At 44.3% G+C, this 19,704-nt stretch overlaps 1 protein-coding gene and 1 long non-coding RNA gene across 6 annotated transcripts in view; one reads left to right on the top strand and one right to left on the bottom strand.

Annotated features, from left to right (window-relative positions):
* Positions 1-12: 12 nt before the first annotated feature.
* Positions 13-19,704, top strand: part of SPOP (speckle type BTB/POZ protein) — a 47,812-nt gene continuing 28,120 nt past the window's right edge. Inside the window, exon 1 of one of the 5 annotated variants that reach the window (XM_081884303.1) lies at positions 13-142. The gene's annotated coding sequence lies outside the window, so the exon portion shown is untranslated. Of the gene's footprint in view, positions 143-386; positions 436-528; positions 906-19,704 lie in introns of those variants that run through there. The other 4 variants (XM_081884305.1, XM_081884307.1, XM_081884306.1 and 1 more) reach the window with 4 other exon arrangements.
* Positions 1,349-2,465, bottom strand: LOC309354432. Its single transcript, XR_014162293.1, has 2 exons — positions 2,273-2,465; positions 1,349-1,515 (listed from the first exon to the last, which is right to left on the bottom strand). It is a non-coding gene; the product is annotated as an uncharacterized lncRNA (long non-coding RNA).

Raw genomic sequence — 19,704 nt, 5'->3', positions numbered from 1 at the left:
GCGCATGCGCAATGCCTCCCCTCCTCCTGTTGAGGGAATGAAGCGTCGTGGCGACGTCACGGGAGAGTCCCGGATGTGTCAGGTCAGGGCGCTATGAGGAGACCACAAGGGGACGGTCGCAGCTACCGCATATCGCTGTCAGGTGAGGTGGAAAGGGCGACGGATGTGGTTCGCCGTGCCGTAGGGACAAAGGGAGACGTATATTAACGGCCGCGGGCGACCGGCCGCAAGATAATGAGCTGGAAAGGCCTGACGCAGGGAGAATGGGCGGGGCAGAGAGAAAGAAGCCTCGGGCGAGAGGTGCGCATGCGCGCGCTGTGTGGTTTCTGTGCCGCTGGAACCGCAGGCGCATGCGCCTTAGGTTCAAACGGTTGCCGGGGAGCTGCGCAGGCGCCTTACTGTGCACTCGGCGTCGTGCGGGAGAAGGAGGCGCAGGTGAGGTCCAGGGCACGCATGCGGCGCGAAAAGTTTTGTAGCACGCCGCCCCACTGCGCCTGCGCAAAGGGGAGTGGAAGGGCAACAGCCACATCCTGCAGCTTCCTGGCTTCCCTTCTCCCATCTCCTCTCCCCCCTCCCGCACCTCCTATCCCTTTCCTGTTGCGCTTGCGCATAATGTTGCTGCAGGGGCCTTGCGGAATAATGATCCTCCGCAGCTGCGCAAGGGGGAAAGAATTGCAAGAGGAGACATGCTGCCAAATAGTGAGCCGCGAGTGCTGTTGCTAAGCTTTCACAAGGGGAAAGGAAGAAGGGGGCCAGGAATGATGGTGGAGTAGAGAGGGAGGGGGTTGTCTTTTTTTGCCTACGTTAATACCCCACTCACCTCACCTGCCTGGGTCACTGGCCTACCACCCCTGATTATTCTGATAGCCAACAAAGTGGCAGAAGTTACTTACTGAGGCCAACAGGTAAGAGCTCCATCCTTCTGATACACCCCCACCCCCTCTAACTGAATGATGGAAAAAGTGGTTGGGAGAGATAGATCTCTTAATAAAGGAATTGTCTGGAGTGGTGGCGTTTGATCCTTGAAACCTTGACTGGGATCTTGTATGGTCCAATGAGTTTTGGTTTTGGATTTGGGAGACATGGTGTGAAATCACTGGTAAAGGCCTGGAGGGTGGGGGAGAAAAAAGCCAGGTAGTCTGTGGGTAAGGGCTTCTACTTCGCACACCTGTTAAAATGGTAATGATAGCATCAAGTTTTTGTTTTTTTGTTTGTTTGTAGGGATCGGAAACTTTAGGATCAGAGATCATGCCAATGAATGGGTGGGTGTTCCCTGTGACAGGTTTACATGAGTTGGCTTTCGAGTTCCCTCTCTTGTTCTAAAATCTCCTCCACTACACAAGTCAGATGGAGTTGTGGAATGTGTAAGTTTACTTTTGAAAACTTAGAGAGCTTTTGAGGTGGAGAGAGTTAGAAAACAAAATAGAGGCCCTTTTCGTATACTTTGCCGCCCCATTCATTGATCCAGTAAAGAGTGATAATTTTCATGATGAATGCGGTGCAGTGAGTTCGATTCTGAAAGGAAGAAAAGGAGAGAGGCATAATAGTTATTTCACTATTACTCCCAGAGGTCTGAGAGAACAGATAAATGGACTAACTAGATTAAGAATCAAAAGTGGCTCCTGTGTTGTGTGGTAGTTGCATATGAGGGAGAATTTTTTGCAGCTTCAGCTGTCACAGTATTGTAGTAATGGGTAAAGCTGCAGCTGCTGAAAGTTTTTCTGCTCTGCAGCTACTGAAGGCATAGGAATCTCTTCTCCTGTATTGAAACTGACCATCGTAACGTCTGGACAAACCATCACATGCAGAAGTTGTCAGCACCTCCAGTCTTTGTTGTTGCTGTGCCTTTTTTAAACTTACAAAAGTGCTGCCTTGCTTATATTGTTGTAGCACCTATGTAACTCATCCAAACTGTTTTCAAACTATCTGGAGGCACAACCAAAATAAGCAACTGAGTGTACTTAATAAAGGGTTGTGTGCAAAGCAAACTGATAATCAGGAGATTTTAGACTTTTAAGCCACCCAGTCCCCAAAAGTTCTGAATGTATAACAGCATTTAATATTAAAAAGGCTCCATTTGGGCATACCCTCCACGAAAACCCCCCAAACCCACACCTGTTAAAAGCACGTTCGTTACTCATTCATATGACCACTTGGCTAAACGAAGATCATCCATCACTTGCTAAATATTTTGAGACTTAGGCTCTGATGGTACTTCTGGGAAGAGGACCTTAACTAAGATGTGAGTGTGAAATCTCTCAGTGTGCCTTACCATGGTATTTTGGCATACTTCTTTGGAGAAAGCTTAGCTCAGTCAGTTATGTTTGGAAGTGGGTGAGAGTAGAGAGAAACCTAAGAGTAAAGTGTTACTGGAACAAGGAGTTGATGGAAGAGATGATGATGTGCTAGGATCATGCCAAATCACTCTTGTCAGCATTTCTCACCAAGCTGTGAGGGGATTTATGGGTAAGTTACCAACTGCATGGCATGCAGAGAGGGTGGGAGTGATAAGTTAAAAGCAGGGTTTTTTAAAAATAGCCACTCAGCTAGGCGCCCATGATGGGTATGAATTGCTTCCAAGTGATCAGGCAGGGAAGTTTTGTAAAGTGGTTCTTATTTTCTTTTCAGCCAAACATCATTAACATTGACATGTGTGGGCAGCAAAGCTAGTGGGGAAAAAATAGTGTGAACTAGTAATTCGGTAAAGTTATTTGGAGGACTGTCTTAAAAGGTCTGGAATAATGGCTGCTGTACAGGAGTAGGTTGCCTGTTCTGTGGACCGCTTAATGAGTCAGGGATGTTCCAAGCTAAAAGCTGTGTTGTAAAATGGTGGGCTTACAACTACCAAAGCATAATTCAAAAATGTATTCAAAGTGGGAAGGCAGTTGGCCTAGAGAATGTAGAATTCCCTTTGGCATATTAGGAAACAGATCAGTGTCGGTTGCCTAAACATTCCAAGGTACATAACAGACCAAACTGAAGGTGTCTGACTTGCTGGGTGGCAACTCTCACCCTTCTCCAAACATACTGTAAGAAAAGGATGGGGCAGGGGGTTAAGAGGATGTTGGAATTTGTGTTAGAAACTCCCCAGGCACGTTTTCTGACTGGAGCTGCTCCAGTTGTGACCACATGGAGATCTCTGGTTGCCAGGTTGGCGACTGACATCTCCAGCTGGCTGGCCTCTCCAGCTTTCTTAAGCAGAAGACCTTATTTATTGCATTAATATCCTACCTTTTTCTCCAGGGGGTACATGGTTCACTCCTCTCCTCAGTCAATCCCTACAATGACCCTGTGAGGTAGGTTAGGAGGTTATGACTGGCCCAAGGTCACCCAGTGATTTTCATGACTGAGTAGGGATTAAGCCAGGTCCTAGTCCAGCCACTACATCACACTGGCTTCCTAGGGTACTTCTGCTATGGGGCACCTGGATATATATATATATATATATATATATATATATATATATATATGGAAAGCAAAATGCCCCTTAGAGAAGGATCTGAAATATTTTATCTTGAATTTGTTTTTTCCCCCTGGATTGTTTTATTTGATGTATTAATGTGCTGTGTGTAAACTGCTTTGAGATTTTTTTCTTTAAAATATCAAATGGTATAGAAATGAAAAGCAGAATAAATTTCATGGGGGGCAATGGGGCTTAGACATTCTGTTGTGGCAACTGTAACCTAGGTTTAAGCTGCTATTTGGCGATTAGCTTATTTATCTGAGTTCCTAACACTGCTTGGAACAGAAACTCGCCTCAAATGCTTTCCTTTTAACACCTGATGCAGAGAGCTATTGTAGAAGTTTCACATGCTTTATCTGCTTCTGTGCTGTACCATTTGAGACTGTAAAATCAAATGTTTGAATACTCTCCCGCTTAAAAGAATAGGCCCTTTACATTCAGTGCAAGCGTGTCAGGGAGAAGACTAGCTTATAATCTCTTCCCTGATATAATAGTTCTGAATGTGTTGTAGAGTATTTTCTTCCGGGGAAGCATTCAGGCATTTAATCCTCATCCGCAGTCTGAAATGATACAGCCCAGCAACATAGACAGGTTAGACACCTGTCCACATTTGTAATCTCTAACAATTGCCCTGAGCAGTTGAGCAAGCTGCTTTAATGGAGAATTGGTCAGTGAATGCCAGTGATGTAAGTCAGGAGGCGTTGGGGAAGAACGTGACCTCCTCTGGAAGGTTTGCCTTATACTTTGAGAACCACCACCATTTTAGGTGGTTGTTGAGTCCAGATTGAGGGACAGTATAATCCAGATTGTCCCTTCCACTGATCTATTAGACCCTAGCATGCCAAAATTGACGGGATGATCCTTGCCCCCCCCATCCCGAACTTCAGAACAAAATATTTTTGAATGTGTTATGTACCATAGTAACTCAGCCAGCGGCTAAAGGCAGGTGATTGGGCAAGGAAGCGTTTGTGAAATCTAAAACAGTAGTTTATCTAAGCCATTGATGTGATAGATATAACTAACCTATATACAGTGGCACCTCGGGTTAAGTACTTAATTCGTTCCGGAGGTCCATTCTTAACCTGAAACTGTTCTTAACCTGAAGCACCACTTTAGCTAATGGGGCCTCCAGCTGCTGCCATGCCGCTGGAGCACGATTTCTGTTCTCATCCTGAAGCAAATTTCTTAACCCTTAAGCAAAGTTCTTACTATTTCTGGGTTAGCGGAGTCTGTAACCTGAAGCGTATGTAACCCGAGGTATCACTGTATATGGAAAGGCAGACTACAATTTTTTTTTTAGGAGCTGCCATCTAATTTGCAAGAACTTATGCTAAGCCATGTGAATACAGTTTTGCTAAGATGGTTCTTGTAACTGAAATTCAAGCAAATTTGCGGTGAAAAATAAGGCCTGCCCTGCTGCTAGTGCTTCCTGCTATTTATCAATCTGAGAATGCTTCTAATAATTCAAACTGCTCCATAGCCTTTGCACTTCCAAGAGACCTGGGAGGGGAGGTTGTTGCTGCTTGCCTTTTCTAGATAGGAAATGGAGGTTGAGAGATAAGTGACTTTACTCAAGACCACAAAGTTGCTGTGTTCAGACACAGTGCTAAGCCGCATAGGATGGTCTGTTTAAAATACTGTGCACAAGCTGTGTGCTGGTGCCTGCAGCTTAAGCTCCCCCACTTTGCTCCTCTCTTACCACAGAGCAGCTGGTTTATAGCATTGCATCCAAACCAGCACTTGGAAGTTTCTCTCCAGATCAGCTACGATTGGGAAGCCATAGTTTTTCCCTTGGCTTCCCAGTTGTGGTTTGTTTGGGAGAAACACCTGCTGGTTCAGGTGCAATGCTGAACTATCTGTTCTGTGGTTTGCTTGACTGAAGGAGGTGTGAAACTGGAGCACTCCAACCTGCATGCCTCACCACACAGTTTGCGCCCGGTGTGCTTAAAAAGGTAAAGGTACCCCTGCCCGGACAGGCCAGTCGTGACCGACTCTAGGGTTGCGCACTCATCTCGCTCAAGAGGCTGGGAGCCGGCGCCATCCGAAGACACTTCCGGGTCACGTGGCCAGCGTGATGAAGCTGCAACTAGCGAGCAAGCACCAGTGCCGCACACGGAAACGCCGTTTACCTTCCCGCTATAAAGCGGTACCTATTTATCTACTTGCACTTAGGGGTGCTTTCGAACTGCTAGGTGGGCAGGAGCTGGGACCGAGCGACGGGAGCTCACCCCACCGCTGGGATTCGAACCGCCGACCTTACGATCAGCAAGTCCTAGGCACTGAGGTTTTACCCACAGCGCCACTTGTGTCCTGCCCGGTGTGCTTAAGCATATGCTATTTTGTGACTTAGTATTGCACCCAAATGTAGCTGAGGTGAGCTTTAATCTATTGACTGCTTTGTTCACTCGATTATACATCCACCCCCACCCCCCTAAATACAATAAATGGATTGGATCAAATCCTATAGTTCTGCTTATGGTTAACTTAACAGATGTGTATAGTTTGATTCTTTTTGTGTCTGTGTAATTAGGGCTCCCCTTGGATATACAAGCAGCAAACCATAGTAAGTAGATACGGCATAAGTCAAAGATGGGGAAGTGCATTCTGTTGGTGGGCTGGATCCTTATGACCCCTACTCTTTACTGGCCGTTTGACAAGAGGGCAGGGTTGCCCACATGCCAGTCAACTGATGTCACAATGACATTAGATGACCCACTTTTTTCCAAAGCAGTTAGAGGTCAAACTGCGTGTTGGCAAAGGCACTGCATTTTGCAAACACTGATGAACAGCTGATTTTCAGGTCTTGCAAATCAGGTCTTGCATGGGGCTTTGCATAAAACTTTGATAGTGGTGGTGCTACTACTGATTAGTGGTTGCAGACCCCCTTTCGGCCCACCTGTGTCTACACCTGCCTCACACCTGCCAGGTGTTAAATATGTTTGGCCCTCTTGTGGGCCCAGTGGAGAAGCCTGCAGGCCAGAGGTCCTCCGCCCCTGGGTATTTGCTTAGTAAATGGATTTGCTAAGTAATCAGCAGCAGTTGTTGTTTTGGATTTGCTAAGTAACTAGCATCAGTTCACGTTTTAGGGCATGGCTTTGGTGGTGTGACTTGTCTGATGGATCTAATAGAGTAGTAAGATCCCATGCCACCCCTTTCCAAAGTTCTGCATTTTGTGCCACTGTTCTTGAGGGGTCTGTGCTACAGAAAAATCAAGTGTTTTGTTGCTTGCCTCTTATTGTGAGATCAAGGGCTAATTAAATTGCTTTAGGCAGTAGAGCGCTAGATACATTGTGGCCTGCAAATGAGACAACACCAGAGGCTCTTAAATGTTTGCTAACTTTTTTAAAAAAAGAAAAAAGGAAAAAAAGCTTTACACGCTAAACTTCCTTTTCTCCTGCTCATTACTACTGGCCTAACATAATGGTGACTTCTAAGTGCTGTCCTCTCCCTGACTACTGTGAGTTATGATGGCAACCCTCACTACTAAGTTGCATGATATTATAGCGCTTACACTGGGTAGGATAAATGAAAAATGCATGGGCGGGAATTGTTGGTCAGAGGAAAAATAATGGTGGCTACTAAGGCCTGTTGTAGTGTCCCTGCAGTGAGCTCCGCCTACAGGGTGTGATCCCACCCCTACATATTGGCCTGCTGTTGGGGGCTACCGTTCTCTTACCAATAGCTACTCATCCGCTGTCTGGGAACAGTTGAAAGATAAGATTGAGGGATAAGTAGCATGACAGATTAACCATTCAAGCCATCCTGTGTCATACAAGTGGCTGTATTGGCAAGGTGTGTGTGTGTGTGCTCTTCTATACCTGTCCAGGATCTCTTTTTTAGCGAAAAGCAGGGTGATTCTGCATTCCATTAAAATATGTAAACAGGCAAAAAAACAACAACAAACCAACCAAAATAAAAAACCAACCCTGACTGGGAATGATTTCTGTTGTGACTCATACATACCGTATTTTTCGCTCTATGAGACGCACCAGACCATAAGACGCACCTAGTTTTTGGAGAAGGGAAACAAGAAAAAAAATATTCTGAATCTCAGAAGACAGAACAACAAGAGGGATCGCTGCGCAGTGAAAGCAGCAATCCCTCTTGCTATTCTGGCTTCTGGGATAGCTGCGCAGCCTGCATTCGCTCCATAAGACGCACACACATTTCCCCTTACTTTTTAGGAGGGAAAAAGTGAGTCTTATAGAGCAAAAATACAGTATTTCAGAAAGGCTAGAAAGCTATTTGCCAAGGATGCATTCTTCTTGAGTTTCTACTTGCCTTCTACACTGCATTTAGATGTGGAAATGCTCCTAGTCCTAGAGAATTGGAGATGTGCGAATTCTCAAGGAGCACTGCACGTATTCTCACTAGTGCAGGGTAGGCCTGGGCGAGGTATCAATACATTGCCTGAAACCACAATTTAAAGTTAAAATCATGAGACTGATTTCAGAATTTCCGATCCGGCAGTGTATCCCGAATCCCCCCAGCCCTGCTCACAGCCAACACCACACACTTCAATCAGGCCACATGATAGTCGCCTCTGCTAACCCACTCCCTCCCTCCGCAGCCCAGCCGCCAGCCTAAAAAGTGTGGCTTGCCAGCCAGCCAGCCAGCCAGCCAATGCCTTCATTTATTTCCCTGGCTGCACAAGCACTGGCAGGCTACCTCCTCCCTCTGTTCCTCCTTGCGCCAAGCGGGACCGTGCCGCAGCGAGCCTATCGTAGGAGTGAGCACTCCACCTGGCGCGGCACCGCCCACCTAGCCTTGCCAGGAAGAGGCAGAAGCTGTTGCAAGGTGATGCCTAACATTTCTGACCAGCAACTGCTTTCTTCCTCCCCGCCTCCTTTCTGACATCTTAATATACCGCCATACTGCGAAGTTTAGCTAGCAAGATATTACGATGTTGGAAAGCAGATATCACCCAGCCCTAGTGTAGGGAAAATCTAGCGGTAGCTAACTTGTTTAATAATAATAATAATAATAATAATAATAATAATAATAATAATAATTTATTATTTATACCATGCCTATCTGGCTGGGTTTCCCCAGCCACTCTGGCTTGGGCAAGAGTTTTAGATTTGTAGCCTGGCTCATCAAAAGGCTTTGGGAAGGGACATCTTTTCATACTATTAAACAAGAGTCATGTTCTGGGAGCCCACATTCTAAACGAGTGAAAGCCAAGATGTCCAACTTCTTGGCTGTGGCTCTACTATAAATAACTCACAACTTGTCAGCTCGCCCCAGTTCCAGCCTCCTCCTGCTACAATATAGAAAGAGATAAATGCCCATTTAGTTATCCCTTAATTGTGATAACTCTTCTCCCACTCGCTTCAAATACTTCTGTATTGGGAAGGCAAAGTTGATATAGACCCTCCGCTGGGACCAGTTAGTTCAGCCAGCCAGAACAAACATTATTTAGTTTAGATTAACTTGCCCAGTCGAGAGGGCTCTGTACAGGTATCAGCGCTTGAAATAAAACCAATACATAAAATAAAATTGCCTCCTTGCTTGCCTCCCCTCCTGCTGTCTCTCCTTTTCTCCAGTCAGTTTGAAATGCCTCTGCTAAATCCATCTTTCTCCAATTGCTGTGATCACAATATCCTTTTCCGTCAGCTCTCTGTACTTTGGCTACTCCTCACAGATCTGCTGCTTCAATCCTTCCACGTATCTCCCTGAACCTGGAAGTTCTTGCTGCAAATGAATTGTGGCGGGTAACCACCAGTGAGAGGTTGTGAAATAACCTTGCCTGGGAGACCTGCCTGGTGTCATGGTCTTTCCTGGGCCAGGTGAAGACCTCTTTGTTCATCCAGACCTTTAAATACCTTAGCCTCAGGCTCTTTTTCAAACACTGTTTTAATTTGGAATGTGTCTGCTGTGCTTTCTGTGTGGTATTTATGTAGGTCCTCCGACTTAATTGTTTTATTTTCCTTTATATTTATTTACTTGGAATGCCAGTTAATTTTTTACTTATTTATTGTAAATAAATAAAGAGTACTTTTTATGTTATAGGGTGTCATATAGGTGTGTGTATAATTTCTCCACCTCTTTCACTTTCTCTATGTCAGCGGTTCTCAATCTGTGGGTCCCCAGATGTTGGACTACAACTCCCATCATCCCTGACCTCTGGCCTTGCTAGCTAGGGGTGCTGGGAGTTGTAGTTCAACAACATCTGGGGACCCACAGGTTGAGAAAGGCTGCTCTACGTAGTCTATTGTTACTCCAGGGGTCAGCAATGTTTACCTCGCCTGGGCTGCTTCACTCCAGGGGAAATCCCTCTGTGGGCTGGATCGCGCATGCACCCACAATTTCTGGCACTGCGGAAGCGAGTCCCTGTACTGCGCTTCACCGGTTTAGCGCAGCGCGCGGGGACTCACCGGGTGGGCGGCTTGGTTCGGGGGCAGCTCGTGGGCCATTTAAACAATCCCCGTGGGCCACTTGTGGCCAATGATCCATAGGTTGCTGACCCCTGAGTTACTCTTTGCTTTTTCCTCTCTGTTCCTTCTTTCATTCTGTTCCCTCTGCCTCCTGCGCCTCCTTCGAGCAACTCCTTCATCTCCCTTCATTGACTGCTCTAGCAAACCTCTTTCTCAATCACAGTTTCTCCATCCGTAACCTCTCCCTTCCACCTCTGTCTTGTCTAACACATAATAGATTGTAAGGTCTTTTGTCGAGGTAACCACAGAAGCACCGACTCTGAATCAATGTGCAGTGGTAGTAATAGGTCATAGCTCTTCTGCAGATGGAAAAGAAGTAGAAATACTCATTTGTAGCTTGCAAAAAGTGAGTTGGCTAAACGCTGCAAAATAAGTTAGGGAAAGAACTTGTGTCAAAGTCTGAACACAAGTAGGCACTAGAGAGTTGCTGTGCTTAGTTCAGAAGAAGAGCAGCAGGTTGTCCTGAATCGAGACATTTTGGGAAACAGCTGAAATACTGGAGCCTTGCAGGAGAACACTTGGAGTTCTCATCTGAGAGTATAAATTAAATATCCATTAGGCTGCATTCTTTTTTTTTTTAGCCTGGTTTAATGATGGCTGATGAAAACCCTGCAAAACTGCAGGGCTTGCGAAGAATGTTTGCTTTCTTAAGCTGGAGCAACATGTAGCTGTTATAATATTTTGCTAATTAGTTATAAAAATATACAAAAGAAGAAGAATGGGGGTGGGGGAACTACACATTGTCACCAGGTCGTGTTTCCAAGCCCCAGCTGCCTCTATTTCTCTTTTTCAGAGTAGCATTGAGAGAGAGAGAGAGTGATTTGTACAGAAATAGTTGTAGACAGGAGTGGGAGTGCTTAACCCTTTCCCACCACTTTTGCAGTCTCCCTGTCTTCAGTGATGAGTGTGGGAAGGCCTGAGCCCATCTTTCCCCTTTTATTCCCTGCAACCTGATCACGACCTGCCAGCATTTTTCAGTGGAGAAGTGGCGCTGACAGTTTGGGAAGATGCCATATTTGCATCTAGGTATTGGAGGCAGGTACCCAATTTCTCCATGCTCACACGTTTTAAAGGGGAAAGCTGTGATTTATATATGCATGTACCTGTATCTGGCACATGGTATCACCTGCACATCTGAATTGTACTTGAGCATCATTAAACAAGTACCAAAACAGTTGCTTAAGAGGAATGCCTCAGATTTTCATCTTTGTGAATTCTCTCAAAATGTTCCTGCATTTGGTCCATTGTCTTCTATCTTTACATATGATTAATATTACAGTCTTTGACATGATTCTTTATACTTGCTAACAGTGTTTGAAATTTGCCAGGCACATTTTGCACCTGACTATTGGCCACTTGCAACCAAGTGAAGATGCCTGGGCTCCAGAATGGTGCCTGACGTCACCACCATTTGGAAGTGCATGCCTGGGGATCCTTGGGTATGGACTGTTTTCACACACTAGCAACACATCCTGTAGAACTCTGTCCGTTATATTTTATTTGCACAATCAGAACGAATTTCAGAAACCAAAAAAATGTATTGAAAAATATGACTTTCAAGCTGTCTGTCCCCCAAAAGGCAACTAGGCATTCTGTTTTGGTGACTGCAACCCTGGTTTAAGGAGCCATTTGGTGCCTAGCTTATATATGAGTTTCTAACACTGGTTGCTAAGTTGAGTGGCCAGCTAGCTCAAAATACAGGGAACTTTCTGGAATATATGGCTCATTTAGTTTAGATTTAATCTGGAAGCTCTCCTTTTCTAGCTGATTTAAACTACTAGAAACCCACTTTGGCAAGTGAATGAGGGGTGGGGAGGGCCCAAGTCCCACTACTCCCCCCTCCCATTTAAATGCTTGGAAGCCATTTTAACAATCAACCAACCAACCAACCAACCAACAGGCCTCCTACAAGATTTCAAATGTTGATCATTCACCTGCCTGATATTGGCAACTGAGAGGGCTGTGTGTTAGCTGTCAAGAAATCATAAAGGTTTAGTTGAATTTCTGTATCACTGAAGGATTAATATAGTTGCCTCCTCAACCTACCCAGTTTTCCCAGTAAGTACTTGGAGAACCTGGTGAAGGCCAGTAATTAAAGGCACACTGTCAAAAATGAGTGTTTCCTAAGAAATTGTTAACTTTGGAACCGATTATCACTGAACTCACAGATTACTTAAATCAGGGTTTCACATACTGGCCCACAAGTTTCATTCAGGTGGTCTGTGCCTTGTAAAAATACAATTGAAGATCGTAAAGCATCTGGCAAGTGCACCACAGTTGCTACAAAAGGCTGAAAAATTATTAAGTGGTCTACCCAGACCCTCAGCAATTTTCAAGCGGTTTATGGGAAGAAGGTTTGGGAACCACTGACTTAAATGGTGCACATGCAGCTGTTATATAGATCGAAATCCCACGTGATTCCCCAACTGTAGCCTGCAACCTCAGCAACTTTAACTACAGATACTTGATATATTGCAACTGAGGAGATAATTAACACCCTTTTTGTTGGCCAGGTCCTGAGGAACGTGTGCGCACACGCAGCTTCACATATGTGGATCACTTTATTACCTTCCAAGACAGCTCTGTGACGCTGAAGTTAATGTGGCAATCCCCACATAAGAGCTTTTCTTAACGTTTGCTGGAGCCAGGCCAACTTCTCGCTCTGAGTCTTGTGTGTTTAATTTTGGACCCCGCAATCTCTTTCTTGCCAGATAGGCGTGTTCCTTAGGGCATTTGAGCACTTGCTGCTTATGTTTTACTGTCTTTTCTCTTGAACTGCAGCTTGCCCTGATAGAGCCTTCAGATTTTTATTTCGTAATAAGAAATAAGATGCACACTGCAAGTAGTCTTTCTCTGCATCTGTAAAGATCCTTATTGGGCGTGGAATGTTAAAAGGATACACTTGTCCTACTGGAGGTTTTTGTGTAGCTTCACTTTGCCAAAGGGTACACTTCTGGTAGGAGGTGGTGGAAAGAATAACTTATTTGCTGATGCATTAAAGAGAGGAATGCCTTTCTCCTTCTTTGATTCAAGGCATCTGCTTCTCTACCCAGTGATCACAGTGTTACCAGGTCATGAATTCTGAAAATAAAAATACAGTGTTGGGGCACCTTAAAGATGAAGCTGATCTTAAAGGGGCTCTAAGACTTAGTCCAGCCTTTCTCAACCTGTAGGTCCCCAGGTGTTGTTGAACTACAACTCCTGTCACCTCTAGCTAGCAAGGCCAGAGCGGAGGGATGATGGGAGTTGTAGTCCAACAACATCTGGGGACCCCCACAGGTTGAGAACCGCTGACTCGTCTGTTGCAGATAACACAACAAACAGGACCAGTGTTAGAAATTAGCCAAGTGCGTTTTGTGACTGGTGCAGGTCCAGTTGGGACCATGTGGAGATCTCTGGATGCCAGGCTGGCGACTGGGGAAAGCAAAATGTCACGTAGAGAAGGATCTGAAATATTTTTCTTGAAGCTTGAATTATTGTTTTATTTGATGTTTCAATGTGTTGTGAACTGCTTTGAGATTTGTTCTATAAAATATAAAGAAGTATAGAAATGATAAATAATTCCACTGCAAACAAAAAATGGCACCAAGACATTCCATTGTGGCAATCACAACCTAGGTTTAAGGTGTCATTTGGCAATTAGATTATATATCTGAGTTTGTAACAATGAACATGACTATCATTCCAGAAGTCAGTGGATTGTATTTCTTCCCCTTCAAATTGGCTTACAAACCATAAATAACAACAGTATAATGGAACATTACAAATACAGCATAAATCATATAATTAACAAATCATCAAAACAATTGCATTCTGTGAAACACTATTAACAAACCAGCAATTTAAAAATAAGCTAAACATCACAATTACAGCCTAAGTCATATTACATGATTAACAGAAAAATAAGGCATTTACAAATATAATAAAACAATATTAACAAAATAGCAACTAGAAATAAGTTCATACATGCACACTCCCCCCAATGACTCATAATCTTTTACTCTATTCAGTTTATTCAACTAAATATACACATCCATCATACAGGAGGACCCTGATCTAATAGAAATACCCCCAGCTGTTTCTGCAGGAGATTTCTCTCCATGTAAATAGTAGGTGTGGGGTCCTGATCCATTTCAGGGCTGTAGTGAAGCCAAAGTGTTGAAAGTTCAAATGTGCACACACACCAAATTCCCAATCCACTTTGGGGAGATCACACTGGAAACTTTGCTTTTGAAAGATGCACCAAGTACTTTCCATGAAGTCTGAAAACATGTTGGCAAGGCATGCATGTTTAGAGTCAAATGTGCTCCATGCTGTTACCTTCCGCCTGTCCTTTTGGTTTGGTTCTTTCCCCTTTGCAACTACATTTGGTTGAGCTGTGTTCCCTGCTGCTCCAAGAAGGGTGAAACATGTGGGCATTTTTTAGCCACCAAGATCAGCCAAAAGCATTGCCGCCGCCGATCATCATAGGTTGCTGCTTCCATAGGGATACAGCTAGGTGCCATTTCACCTTTACCTCTTCTCCCCATCCCTCTCTTTTTGGTACGTTTGTCTCTCATTCTCTTTTAGCAACAGCTTTATACCAAATTATATAGCTCTGGCAACGCTGAAGGACAGCATTAACAGCAATTTTCCTTTCCGGCCTGCTAAGTAATCCTCCTTATAAATGGAGCAGTGTTTTTTCTTTGGCTTCTTTTACAGCTTGACGTTCAAACTCCTTTTCCTATTTCATCAGTGTGCATCCTTCTCCTAATTATACATCAAATCTCTTGCTTTTGCCATACTGGTTCTATTGTGTCTTTCACATTAGTGCCTTTGCACCTTCCCATTATCTATGGAATATGCTACTTCTCATTTTTGTGTGATATTTTTTTTCTTCCTTCCTGAGTCCCTAACACCTATCTCTTTTATTAAAGGTTTCACATTAGGGGTGATTTCACTGTCTTTGGTGTGGGCGGTTCCCAGATCCATTTGTCTCTGCTAATGTTGTTTGGGTCCAGCCAACCGTGTTCTCTAGATATCAGTGCTTGTTTATTTGTTTCTGCTCCATTTCAAAAGCTTTGTCTGAAAAGCCAGCTCTGAAATGGAAACGGTAGCCAATTAAAATCATGCGCTAATGTTTAGGCGGTAATTGCCTCTCCTGCACCCTCACCATGGTAAACTTATGACACTTAAGTTAGGAGATTTATCATACCTTAGAAAATGTGGGTTTCTTAAACTTGTTCAGAACATGACATACCTGTAGTCGTTGCACATGGGTGCACATTGAGGAGAAGAAATGTCCTCTGTATTAAAAATGGTGACTTTCCCACATCAGAAATGAAAATGAGACTCTAATCCAGGGGTGGGGAAGCTGTGGCTTTCCTGATATTGCTGGATTTTAATTCTAATCAGAACTGACCCTACCATACTGGTGGGAATTGGAGTCTAGCACCACTATCTGGAGAGCCACAGTTTTCCCATTCCTGCTCTTGCCGAACATAAGTCTATTTTGAACTCTGGCAAACCTCCACATTGGTGGAAATGGCGTTGCCAACTGTAGTTTAGACATCATAGTTTGAGGAAGGGCCACAGCTCAGTGGTAGTGCATCTGCTTTGCATGTAGAAGGTCCCAGGTTCAATCTCAAGGTAAGGCTGGGAGTGTGTTCTGCGTGAAATGCTGAAGAGCACCTGCCAGGTAAAGGACCCCTGGACGGTACAGTACAGTACAAAGGCGACTATGGGGTTGTGGCGCTCATCTCGCTTTCAGACCGAGGGAGCTGGTGTTTGTCCACAGACAGCTTTCTGGGTCATGTGGCCAGCATGACTAAACTGCTTCTGGTGCAACAGAACACCGTGACGGAAACCAGAGCGTATGGAAACGCTGCTTACCTTCCCGCCACAGCAGTACCTATTTATCTACTTGCACTGGCATGCTTTCAAACTGCTAGATTAGCAGCAGCTGGGACAGAGCAGTGGGAGCTCACCCCAGCATGGCGATTCGAACCGCTGACCTGATCGGCAAGCCCAAGAGGCTCAGTGGTTTAGACCACAGCGCCACTCGCATCCCTTGCCAGTTAGTGTAAACAGTACTAAGCTACATGGACCAACTTTGTTTAAGGTGGTTTTCCCTATTCATTTGTAGAAAAGATGGCAAATAGTATAGAGCGGGAGAGACGATAATCTCTTTAAAGACTGGTTTTCAGGATCTCTTGGAGAACTTGATTGGCGATATGCTTAGGAGAACTGAAATATTACTTGCGTCAATACATAATAAATCTATGGAAGCAAGCTTAGAAGAAAAGATGGCACACATAAGTTTGGAGTTTACATTGGCCGTCTGCTAAAAATCCAAAATGTGCATCTAACGCCAGGTAAAGGTAGAACAGGCTTCTCACCTGGATATAGATTTCAGTAGTTTGGCCCACAAGGTGGTGCACAGAATCCTGTCCTTATGGGGCAGCAGCCATTGGGGCCAGAGTCTGCTCTGCTGTAGACCCAGTGCTGTGGAATGTGCGCCCAGAAAATTCCTTCTGAAGATTCAGGCTTTTAAAGTCTGAGTTGCAATTGTACAGAGTTTGTTTTAAGCAGTGCCATTCAGTCGGTACTCACATGATGGGACAACAAGGGCACAAAGGGGTTGCAGGGCCTTGCCTTTATTTAGCCCCCTGTCAGTTGTTGAGCAGCTTCTTCCAGCTTTTGTAAGTCCACTGTAACTAACTGCAGACATTGACCCTGAACTTTTGGAAGGATTTCTTAAAGGTTTGCTCTGAACTTGTTGGAAGTTAGAAGGCACCACAGGACAGCAGATGTGGGGCTAAAAGTGTAGCCCCGCTTGTCTTGCCTGTTTCTGTGAGTAATGACTAAATAGGGCTGCTGGTTCTGCTAGTTTTGGGATCGTGGATTACACTGGTGGTGCTTTATTTAAGTTTGTAAATAGCTTTGAAGAGGTGTGGGAGTTAAATGTGTCGGAGGAATTAAAACCAGGACTTGGAAAGGTATGCCATTGCTTCTGAGCACCCCCGTGTTGAAGGATGACAGACAGTGGTCGAAATTAACCAGGCGCCAGGTGCGTTTTGGAACTGGCGCAGTCCAGTTGCGACCATGTGGAGATCTCTGGATGCCAGGCTGGCAACTGGGGAAAGCAAAAACTTAGAGAAGGATCTGAAATAGTTTGCTTGAAGCTTGAATTTGTTTTATTCTGGATTGCTTTATTTGATGTTTTAACATGTGGTACACCTCTTTGTCATTTTGTTCTTTAAAATATAAAGCAGTATAGAAATGGAAACAACAACAACAACTCAGAGAAAACAGTGCCTAGACTTTCATTCCATTGTGGCGACCCCAGCCTAGGTTTAAGGTGCCATTTGGTAATTAGATTATAGATTTGAGTTTATAACATTGGTGACAAAGTACTGTCGTTAGCCACAAACTACTGATTTTGCCGCAGTTCCAACCCCACTTAGCTGAGGTTAAGCCCCATTGAATTCATTAGGATTTATTTCTGAATAGACGTGCTTAGGATTGTGCTGATAGTCGTTCGTCCTCCTTCTTGCATAAACTGTTTTACTTTAGGGGAGAAGGGGCTGTGCTGCTGAAATTGCTTCACCCCATCTCTGATATGCCTCGGCAGCGTGGCGAACAGTGCTCTTGGCGATTCAAATGTTGGGTTGCCGCAAGTTCTCGAGAAGAAAAAAAAAGGAATCTGAGGCATGCAGGAGTAGAGAGAATTGGTTTTATCTGCTCTTCTTCGTTTTATTGGTGATTCACTTTTACAGAGATTGTTATTGACTTTAAAAATTGTTTTTATATTTTTATTACTGCCAGCTGCCTTGAGTGCTATGTGCAGAAAGGCAGGATCTAAATTGAAATAATAAACAACCGCATGGAGAGAGAAAACTTACCTCTGTCCCTGTGTCTTCTCTCCCTGCTAGAAGTTGGCCAGAGAAACTTTGACCTCTGGTTAGGATTCATCTGTTGAGGTGTTTTCTTCCCCCTTCTCCTTAGCTATGCTGACATCTACTCTCTGGGAACAAGCTGCAAATTTTGGACAGGGCTTGGAATGCACAGAGGCTTCAAGGCGGGCATTTGATAAACAATTTGGACACCAGGTGTTTGTTAAAAAAGAAGAAGCAGCCAGGGGGACAGGCCCGGAAGGTATGTGGTTGCATGCCAAGCCACAGACGTTAAGAGTAGAAAGTCAAGCTGCCTCACCAGCCCCTTGTGTAAGCTGCCTTGTCCCATGTTCTGTCAGTATTCTGGACTCCGAGATGCAAAACAACAGCCCTCACCTCTGGAGAAATCCAGAGTTGGCTCACAGTTAAAGCAGAGTCACCAGCACTTTGTGCACAACTGTCAAACTTGTTTCCCCACCAAATAAAATAAAGTGCTCAGTAAAAAACCTGGAGAGAGAACTTGGTGGATCCGGTTGCCCTGCTGATTGTATCTTCCTGAAACCTGTGATTATGGGTGCCTGTCTAGCCATGAGAAGCCCAGAATAAGAACTGCACCATGACTACTAGGGAGCGGGGAAATAAGACAGATACAGTGGTACCTCGGTTTTTGAACGTCTCAGAAGTCAAACGTTTCGGTTTTCGAATGCCGAAAACCCAAAAGTAAATGCTTCGGTTTTCAAACTCTGAAGTCGAACATGCTATGCGGCTTCCGCTGAGTGCAAGATCCTAGCTGTCGGCTATTGGGGTTTCGGTTTTCGAACGTTTTGGAAGGGGAATGGTCTTCCAGAATGAATTACATTCAAAAGCCAAGGTACCACTGTATTTTGAGACCCATCTAGAATTTAACTCTCTGATTTTCTTTATGTACACGACCTCAACATTGTAGCCATGCTCTTTGATTTCATTCATTACGTTTTGGTTTTAACTGAGATTTTGTTTACTGCATAGATACACTTACTGTTTTAGTTTTCCATTTAGAAATGAATAGAATAAAAATGTTCTGTAATCCAGAATTCCGTCCACTCCACCAATCTTCTGTGGCTACTCAGTACCAAAGAAAAGGTACTCAGCACATATTTGTACAAATGCTCCTTTTCATCAATCCTGTGTTGCAAAGGAAAGAAAAATCCTAGCAAACATATCTGTCTGTGATCAGACTGATCATTCAGAATGTGACCAGTCTGTGCTTGAGAATGAAAGCGAAGGATCACATGCTTATGTTTTTAACCCCCTTCCCCTCCCCCCCAAAATTGCTCGTGGAAATACAGTACCTCACGGATTGCTCTGATATGTAGATAGACTTCAGAATACTAGGATCTGAAAGAAATACGACAACGGAAACTATTTAGAGAGAAGCAGGCTTCCAGCATACAAAACTGCCCATATGACCTCTAGATAAAATCACTGACACCACCAATTAAAGGATCATGGGTAGGAAGAGGAAGAGGAGAGTTTGACTGAGCTTTTGAGGAACAGCTCACAGCAGCAGACCAGTGATACGACTCTGTGGAAGACACCTCTGTTGTTTTCAGAATATTCAGGGCAAAATGAAGCACCAAAGTTGCTTTTTTTTCTTGGTGTCAAAGCAGATCACTATATATAAACCTAGGAGTACATGGCTGTTCACAGCTAGCCTAATTGTAAGGATATAAAATATTACGCTGCTGGATCCGACCTAAGGATCCCTGTTTCTAAGTGCGGCACCTAGGTGCCCTTAAGAAGTTAACAAGCAGGGAATGGTGGACATTATTATTCTTACCCCCATCTCTAACCTCTGCATAACGCCTTTGAACATCACAGTTCTATTTAGATGTCGAGACACCTGTTGTCCGTTAATCTGTTTTAAAGCCACCTTCTCTCGTGGTCATCA

This window comes from Podarcis melisellensis (assembly GCF_964234715.1).
Source record: "Podarcis melisellensis genome assembly, chromosome: 13".
NCBI lineage: Eukaryota > Metazoa > Chordata > Lepidosauria > Squamata > Lacertidae > Podarcis > Podarcis melisellensis.
This window is presented reverse-complemented; position numbering and strand designations above follow the sequence as displayed.